Raw genomic sequence first — 9,511 nt, 5'->3', positions numbered from 1 at the left:
GTTCTCATCCGGAAACTTTTTCACAAACACGCAATGATCCGAAGTGGTTATTGAATACCCATGCTCCATCATAAAGGAATCAAATTTCTTGTACCATTGCCTCGGTGCTTGTTTCAACCATACAAGCTTTTCTTCAACTTACAAACAAGATTTTCCTTCCCTTTTTCTTTGAAGCCTTCGGGTTGCTCCATATAAATCTCCTCCTCTAAATCACCATGAAGGAACGCGGTTTTCACATCAAGTTGTTCGACCTCAAGATTCAAACTTGCGGCCATACCAAGAACAACACGAATGGAGGACATTTTCACAACGGGCGAAAAAATTTCATTAAAATCAATACCCTTTTTTTGCCCAAACCCTTTTACCACGAGGCGTGCCTTGTACCTCAAATTTTTCCCATCATGCTTCAATCGGTAAACCGATTTGTTTTTCAAAGCTTTCTTACCCTTAGGTAATTTCACCAAATCGTAAGTGCGGTTGTCAAGCAAAGACTTCATTTCCTCTTCCATAGCCTTAGCCCACTCATCTTTCTTGTCATGCTCCATGGCTTCTTGGTAGCTCTCGGGCTCCCCCTGTTCCGTTACCGTCACAAATTCATCGGGAGAGTACTTTCTTGATGGTTGCTTGTCTCTAACGGATCTCCTCAACTCAGGTTGCAGTTGTGGCACTTGAATTGGTTGCTCCCCCTCATTTTCCAACTCAACTTCATTCGGAACATCAATATTTTCACCAACTTCAAGAGGTGGCTGCACGTCCCCCTCATTTTCGTCATGTACCGAAGGTGAAGGAATTGGCTCACTACAAGAAATTACACCATTGTCGACTAAACTTCCCGACTAAAATAAATTTAGTCGCCAATTGTTGACCATTACCGACTAAAATTATTTAGTCGGGAAATAATAATTTTTGCCGACTAAAATTGGTTTTAGTCAAGAAATAAACATATTTTTCGACTAAAAAATAAATTTAGTCGGTGAATATAAATTTTCCACTAGTTTAAAAAATCAATAAATGAAAAATATTTTCCAACTAAATAATTTAGTAGGGAATAGTAATAGTTGCCGACTAAAATTACATTTGGTCGGCAAAAATCAATTTTTTTCTAATTTAAAAAATCAATAAATAAAAATACATTTCCCGACTAAATACTTTAGTAGAGAATATTAATATTTACCGACTAAAATTTCATTTGGTCGGCGAATATCAATTTTTTCAAAATTTAAATAATCAATAGACGAAAAATAGTTCCCGACTAAATAATTTAGTCGGGAATAATATTATTTGCCGACTAAAATTAAATTTGGTCGGCGATTTTCAATTATTTTTCCTAATTTAAAAAATAAATAAATAAAATATATTTTCCGACTAAATAATTTAGTTGGGAATAGAAATATTTGCTGACTAAAATTACATTTGGTTGGCAAATATTAATTTTTCCCCCTTTTAAACAAAAATTTCAAGAAAGGAAATATTTGTTCCAACATTGATCACGATGCAACCTTCCCGATCGAAACCGTTAATTTTTTTTTCCTTCTTAATCATAAGATTTTCATAAATTTTTTGCTTGATCGGGTTAAGGAAAGTCATTTATCAGCACGCAAATTTTTAAATAAGAAGAATTTTGTTATCCGATCAATGTGTCTATCCATATGCGGTTAACTTCATTCTTGAAACAAATGATCTAGCTAATTCGTATTACGTCAAAGATAGATGATTTGGATTGCCAAAAAAAGACCTCAGGTAGGGCTTGGTTAGTGCATTGTAACACTTAAATGTCTCCAAACGCATTAAATATCTTTCAATCATGTGGTTGCCGATATACAATGATCTTCGATTTTGGTGACAATGCTATAATAGGTAATAAGTGAAATCCTAACGGCTCAGATCGAGCATTATAAAAAACTTACTCGACAATTATGTTTACAAATCTATACTTTGATTTATTTGATAGTTAACTATAGGTCTTATGTTTGCACTCATTATTGCATAAGCCACACGATTGCGAGAAAATCATTACGATCGAGACTGTTCATTTTGTTATACTTGTTGAATAATTAATTCTCGTAAATTTGCGGCTCGATCAGGTTTAGAAAACTCCTTTTATCGAGAAATGAACTCATTAGAATAAATAGTATTTTCGTTCAAACAATTGTCTAACGAAAAATGATCAACTATAATCTCGCTAAAGAATGGTCTTTAAACCCCAATAATAAAACAAAGATAGATGGTTCTAACCAGGAAAAAAAATCTCAAGTGGTGCTCAGGTGATAATGGTTCTAATTGCGTATTGGAGAAATAAGTTTTGTCTTTGAATGTGATTGAAATATTCTCTTTTAGTGTGTAGGTCCTAAAATTATTTTTTTTGTGCTAACAAGTTTTTTGTATTTTTAAGAAAGAAAATTTAAAAGCTTTATCAAAAAAAAAAAAGAGAAAGCAAATTTAAAAAATAAGGGTAAAACAAACGAAACCGAATGGTATAATTATTTTTATTACCGAAAGAAACCAGAGCATAGCTGTGACGGAGTGGCAAGTGGCGTGTGTGATGAAGCAAAATGTCTTAGGTTCGAGCCATGGGGGCTGCATCTTGGACCAAGGGAATAACATCAAAGGCGGCCCCATCAAAAAGGCAATATAATTTTTCAAAATGACAACACCCACCCCCCCCCCCCCCCCCCCCCCCCTAATTTTTTGTAATAACATTTTAAGCCACAGTGCAATTATCATTGCCGACTAAATATTTAGTCGGCAAAAATTAACTTTACCGACTAAAATAGAAACCGCGACTAAGTTTTTTAGTCGCTAAAAACTATACATTAGCCAACTAAACCTTATTTAGTCGGCAATTACATTTGCCAACTATCATTTCCCGACTAAATTATTTAGTCGGGAAAACCCTTTGGCGACTAAAATGTGAACATTAGGCGACTAAACCGTTAGTCGGGAATGGTGTAATTTGTTGTAGTGGCTCCAAGTCAACGAGATCACTAGCAATTTCCTCCGATTGATCATCCTTGTCAAAGTCTTTAATTGTTTAATCTTCAAGAAGGACAACATCTCTGCTCCGAATGATTTTCTTGTCAACCGGATCCCACAATCTATAACCAAATTCTTCATGCCCATAGCCAAGAAAAATGCATTGTCTTGCCTTGTCATCAAGCTTGGACCTTTCATTTTTCGGAATGTGAACAAATGCCCAACAACCAAAGACCCTCAAGTGATCATAAGTGACATCCTTGCCCGACCAAAATTTTTCTAGAACATCGCCATTCAAAGGAACCGAAGGAGACAAATTAATCAAATCAACCGCCGTCCTCATTGCCTCCGCCCAAAACGACCTTGGCAATTTCGCATGTGAAAGCATGCATTGCATCCTTTCCACCATAGTGCGGTTCATCCTCTCGGCGACTCCATTTTGTTGAGGAGTTTTCTTGACGGTCTTTTGGTGTTTAATGCCTTGGCTACGACAAAATTCATCAAACAGTCCAAGATATTCACCACCATTGTCGGAACGAACACATTTCAACTTCTTCCCGATCTCTCTTTCAACCTTGGCCTGAAAATCTTTAAACACATCTAAAACTTGATCTTTAGTTTTTAACGGATAAGCCCATAATTTTTCGAATGATCATCAATAAAGGTAACAAAATAAAGTGCCCCACTATGGGATTTAACTTTCAAGGGACCACAAACATCCGAATGAATCAAGTCCAATACATTAGGTTTTCTAGTAAAAGACTTAAAACGAAATGCAACTCTATTTTGTTTACCGGCCAAGCAATGAACACAAGTTTTAAGATGGGTACCTTTCATACCGGGTAAGAGCTCTTTCTTGGCAAGAACGTGCATCCCCTTTTCACTCATATGCCCAAGCCTCTTGTGCCACAATTCGGTAGAGGAGCCATCGTCAAGTGTATTTACAAACCCCTTGCTAATTTTTTCTTTCATCGTGTAAAGTGAGCAAGTCTTGTTCCCTTTAGCCACTACAAGAGAACCCTACGTGAGCTTCCATTTTCCATTACCAAAATGATTGTTGTAGCCTTCATCATCTAGCTTTCTGATGGAGATCAAATTGAGACGAATATCCAGTACATGCCTCACATCTTTAAGCACCAACTTGCGTCCAACGCTTGTTTCCAAGCAAATATTACCCATGCCAACAATTTTTGACAAACCTTCATTTCCCATACGAACACACCCAAAATCTCCTTCATTATAGGAAGTGAAGAAATCGGCTCTTGAAGTGACATGGAATGAAGCACCGGAATCAATCACCCAATTAGTATCTTGGCTAACCAAATTGACACAACTCTCATCACATACAACCACAAGTTCACCATCGGAAGAGACCACCGTTGTGTTTTCTTGCTTCTTATCACCATGCTTGGCACGATTTTCCTCCTTGAATTTGAGCTTTAGGCATTCCCGCTTCATGTGGCCTTTCTTTTTACAATAATGGCACTCTATATCTTGCTTTGACCGTGATCTTCCCCTCGAACTTCCCCTCGAACTCCCCCTCGAACTCCCACGGCTTTGATCACGATTATGGGGAGTGGTACTTCTACCTCTAGATCTCCCTCTTGGGTTAACAACAAGTGCCTCCGAATGAGAAGAACCGGTGGATTTCCTTCTTGTCTCTTCATTCAATAAACTACTAGTAACTTGGCTCATAGAACAACTCCATCCGGCGCCGAGTTACTAACCGTCACAACCAAAGTTTCCCAAGTCTCGGGTAGAGAACTAAGAAGCATCAAAGCCTGCAACTCATCATCAAACACAATCTTCATAGAAGCAAGTTGATTAACAATGCTATTCATTTCATTCAAATGTTTCGCAGTAGACTTGCCTTCTTTAAATTTCAAATTCACCAATTTTTTGAACAAGAATGCTTTGTTAATGGTCGATTTTCTATCATAGAGACTTTTCAATTTCTTCCATAAATCATAAGCCAAAGTTTCGGTGGAGACATGATGAAAAACACTATCGTCAATTCATTGACGAATAAGCCCAACAGCTTTTCGATTCAGAATGGTTCAATCCTCACGTTTCATATCGATGGGTTTAGCTGTATCACCCTCTATAGGCCCATGTAAGTCTCTATAATATAAGAGGTCTTCCATTTTAATTTTCCAAGTCACCCAATTAGTTCCATTGAAACTAATCATTCTACCCACATTTCCTTCCATGATTTATACCAAAATAATAAACCCTAGCCAACCGTTGGCTCTGATACCAGTTGTTGGGAAAAATATGCGGAATTTCCCACAAGTAAATCACAAAGGAAATAATGTAACAACAGCGAACTAAAATCTGAAATGCGGAAATCACAAACCAAACGAACACAAGAGATTTTTACATGGTTCCCTCAAAGTGTGTGGTACGTCCACGGGACCGGAATCCGATTCCACTATCAACAAAGGTTCTTACAAATAGGTTTACAAAGAGATACAAGATCTCATAAACACCGTAAGGTGTATCCAACAATCACTAATATAAAGAGGAAAGACCTCACCAAAAGAGATGAACAAAACCCTCCAATAACAGCTGAAAAGGAGAGCCGGAAACAGAGCACAAATCAACCCCAAATGTTGACGAAGATGATGCTGAATATTGCTTCAAGAGAAAGAGAGAATGGCTGTCCCAATTGGTTCTCTTACCCACCGAAACACTCACACATAGTGCACTAAGTTTTTCTTTTTCTTTCAAAGCTGCTAACTTTTTTGATGATATTTTTCCCAAAACAGACAAAAAACGAATTATCTTCCAGAAGAAGCTTTTCTCATCCCAACAAATCATGTGCCAATCATGTGCCACAAATGTGTAGAATATTCTACCCAAATATTAGCCCACACAAAAAAATGATCAATTCGGCCAAACACAATTATTATTGGGCTAACAAAATATTGGACTTCCACTAAGGAGGGAACCCAACACACATGAAGTCGACTTCTCATCAACTTTAAGGGGGTGTTATTTTCAAGCAAATTTTTGGAATTTTGGATTCTCATTTTCAAATTTTGAGTGTTTGGCAACTGAAGTTGAGAATGGATTTTGGGAGAATAGGTTTTCAGATTTTGGGTTTAGGAGCCAAAAACCAAAATCTGGGTTTGAGGAATTTTTTGGATTCTCATTTTCGGATTTTGAGTGTCTATTACGAATATACTCATAATACTCCCTCATTTTACCAAATTTGCCCCTCCCTCCTTATCCACTCCCATCTCATCTGCTCACCACACAACTGTTAGGTCACCCAGAGAAGAGAGAAGAGAGAGAGAGAGAGAGACCATAGAGAGAAGAGAAGAGTAGAGAGGAGAAACGAGAAGAACGGTCGTCGTCGTACACGATTAGGCAGCCGGAGCAGATCTACACCACACCTCTCATCAACTTTTTGTACCCAATCTTCAGGTATTCTTCTTGTTCTTCGGCTTGGGATTGTTCTTCAGCTTGAGGTTAGGGTTTCTGTGTGTAGGTTGTTATAAAGATCTGTTAGATTAGAGCAAGTGAGAGAGAGATTTGACAAGGGTTTTATTTTTTCCGACTTTACAGAGTATTTTTTTCCTCTGTGTGCTCTTTAATGGCGATTGGGACACCGAAGAAGCAGAGGCGAGAAGGGGATGGTGACACATATAGGGAGTAAAGTAGGAGATGTGTCACTCACACCATGGGTCCTCTCTCTCTCCTGTTCTTTGTCCCAATAATATAATCCCTCCACAAACACAAGATCCTACACTGCATTTAGCCCTCGGACTACCAATCCCTCGACCACGACCCACCTTGGTTTAAGAAGTTTTGTGATTTCATTAGTTCCAAACATTAATTCCTGGTACAGGAAATGCAACTGTTCAGTTTTCCGTCAAGAGTAGAATGCAACTAGTATAATTTGTTTTGACAAGGAATTATTCTTTGATTAGGCAATAGCCCAAACAGATCTTTGCTTCTATTAGGATGTTCATAATTCCCCTTTTGTTTTAGATATTGCATGGTATATCCATTAACCTTGATAATAGTAGCTAATATCCGTCAGCAAGATCTAATCTTAAACCCCCAATCAAACAGGCCAAAAAAGAAAAAAAATACAAACAGGAATGAGCTTTGAGGTTGGGTTATGTCCACTACGACGAATCCTTCCAAACCCACTCTCAATGCCTGCAGTTGATTCTAACTGTTGGAGCAACAAATTTTATATCTGAGTTCCAGTATCAACAGCAAAGTAAATTACAGTTACTAGTTACCAAAGCATCCCCAGTTTCTTCTTCAGGGGAAGAAGAAGATGAAAGAATATCCTACTGTTTTAGTTCTTCATCAACATTTAGGGTTTACGGTACTGGTTAATGTTTGCAGATTTCGTTGAAAAAAATTCTACCCTGCGTTCAGTTCTTAAAAAAGAAAATCTATAGTAATTATTTTGTACTAATCTGTAGTAATATACCTGTTTGTTAAAGGCAAATGTCATCGAGCAGTAGTTATTACCGAGCGGAGAGTGAGACCAAGAAAGGGGTTACCAACACCCCCAAAATTCTGTATAAGCCAAGAAATTGTTATTGTGGGACAAGGGCTGAAATTAAGGTTGTTGAAAAGAGTGAGAAGTCAAAAGGAGAATTGTATTTTATACGTCGTAAGGAGAGGGCAGCTCGGTGTGGGTTCTTTGACTGGTGCCTCCCTGTAGAAGGGACAAGCAGTAGTCAAATTGGCGATTAGGGATCGATTGAATATACCAATGTATGCGCTTCCAATGTCTGTGCTACCAAGGTCATTGATGAAGTTGTAGCACTTGAGAAAGAGGTTATGATCATTCGACAACAATCGGAGTATTCAAAGATGTTGACAAAGTTTTTGGTCATATGCCTCGTTATCGTGATGGGGGTCATCGTGTTGAAATGAAGATGGGAGAAGTTATTAAATTCAAATTCTAGTATGGCTATGTGTTAGCCAAGTACTGATGCCCATGTTATTTTGTAATTTCCCAACTTTTTGTCATTATTATGTTGTATTGGGAATTGGCAAGATGTAAGAGAAACTTATTGTAGTTAATTTAATTCGGAGTATAAATATTGGCTTGTTTAGTTGTACTTATGACCTATGTGTTGAACCTGAGTACCATTTTCCTTACCTGGAATTGAGTTAAGGCAATTATTTGCGATGATAGTGTATGAATGTTGTCTACCTACGATACTATGATGAAATAGTAGATGAAAGAAGTAATACACATGTACAGATATGTAATATTCGCATAGGTTGCTTCCAATTGAACTTCCTTTTGTCATTGGTGGTCATTGAATTGAAGGAATCATTTGGTTGGACGTTTCGATTGGTGGACAGTTGTGCTTTCCTTTCATTCAGAACGTATAATTATGTTTTTCCACTACTGTAGACATGTCTTCCACTCAAACAACATCTTCGAGAGGGAAAAAAGTGGCAACTGCAACTACGAAAGCAGTTTGGGATGCACAGTCCAAAGAGTGCTTCATCCAAGCATGTGTGGAAGAGTTGGGAAGTGCTGGATACAAAAAAGGAACCCAACTTACCAAGATTGGGTGGGCCAATGTTCTGAAGAAGTTTAATGAATGAAGGGGAAAGGATTATGACAGAAGCCAACTGAAGAATCAATGGGGTATTTTGAAAAAGGAGTGGCAGCTATGGCAACACTTGGTTTTAGGTGAAACCAGACTAGGTAGGGATCCAGACACGGGTGCTATTACAGCATCAGAGGAGTGGTGGGATCTCAAGCTGATGGTATTCCTTCCTCCTAATTTCTTTCAAGCACTATATTGTGCCTTCTGAATTTGTTTTTCTTTTGCCAAAATACAGAGGTTATTTTTAAATCATTTCCCTAAATGATATGTTTATTTGCAGCGCCATCCTGATTGTAAGTTCAAGGAAAAGCCTTTGCCACTTGAGGAGGAAATGTGCATCCTTTTTGGTAGCAACACAGCTACTGGTGAGCATATGCACATACCTAGTTCATGCTCAATTCTAGCTGCCCCGAAAGAATGTACTATAAATTTGGAGGTGGATGATATTGATGCATTGTTGGATAATGATGCTGAGGTTCAAGAATTGGTGCACCCACTGGAAGATGTCTCCAAGAAGAGGCGTGTTGATGGATCGGCTACGAAGAAAGGCAAAGGCAAAAAGGGTACCATGGGCTCAAGACTTGAAGCTTGCATGCAACAAATTTGCGACTCAACTGACAGTGCAAGTTCTCCCTCCTCCGTCCACCGTGCTGCCTCTGACATTCCAACGATCAAAGAATGCGGTGAGAAGCTATTGCTACTTCCTGAGTTTGACACAGATCCAATGTTGTGGGCAAAAGCCCATAACCTTTTCAGAGATGCGAGGACCCAAACGCTTTTCATGACTTGCTCGGACGAAATTAGGAGGTACCACCTCATAACCCAAGAATTGCAAAGGGTGGAAGCAGCTGAGTTGCAGAAAATGGGTGGTGGCAATTGGTTCAACAATCGGCAAGTTTCTGGCTGGCGACCTCAATTCATGTCTTGCCCTCTTTCAAGCG

Source organism: Rhododendron vialii, chromosome 6a (genome assembly GCF_030253575.1).
Source record: "Rhododendron vialii isolate Sample 1 chromosome 6a, ASM3025357v1".
NCBI classification, from domain to species: Eukaryota; Viridiplantae; Streptophyta; class Magnoliopsida; order Ericales; family Ericaceae; genus Rhododendron; species Rhododendron vialii.
Note: the sequence above shows the minus strand (reverse complement) of the source record.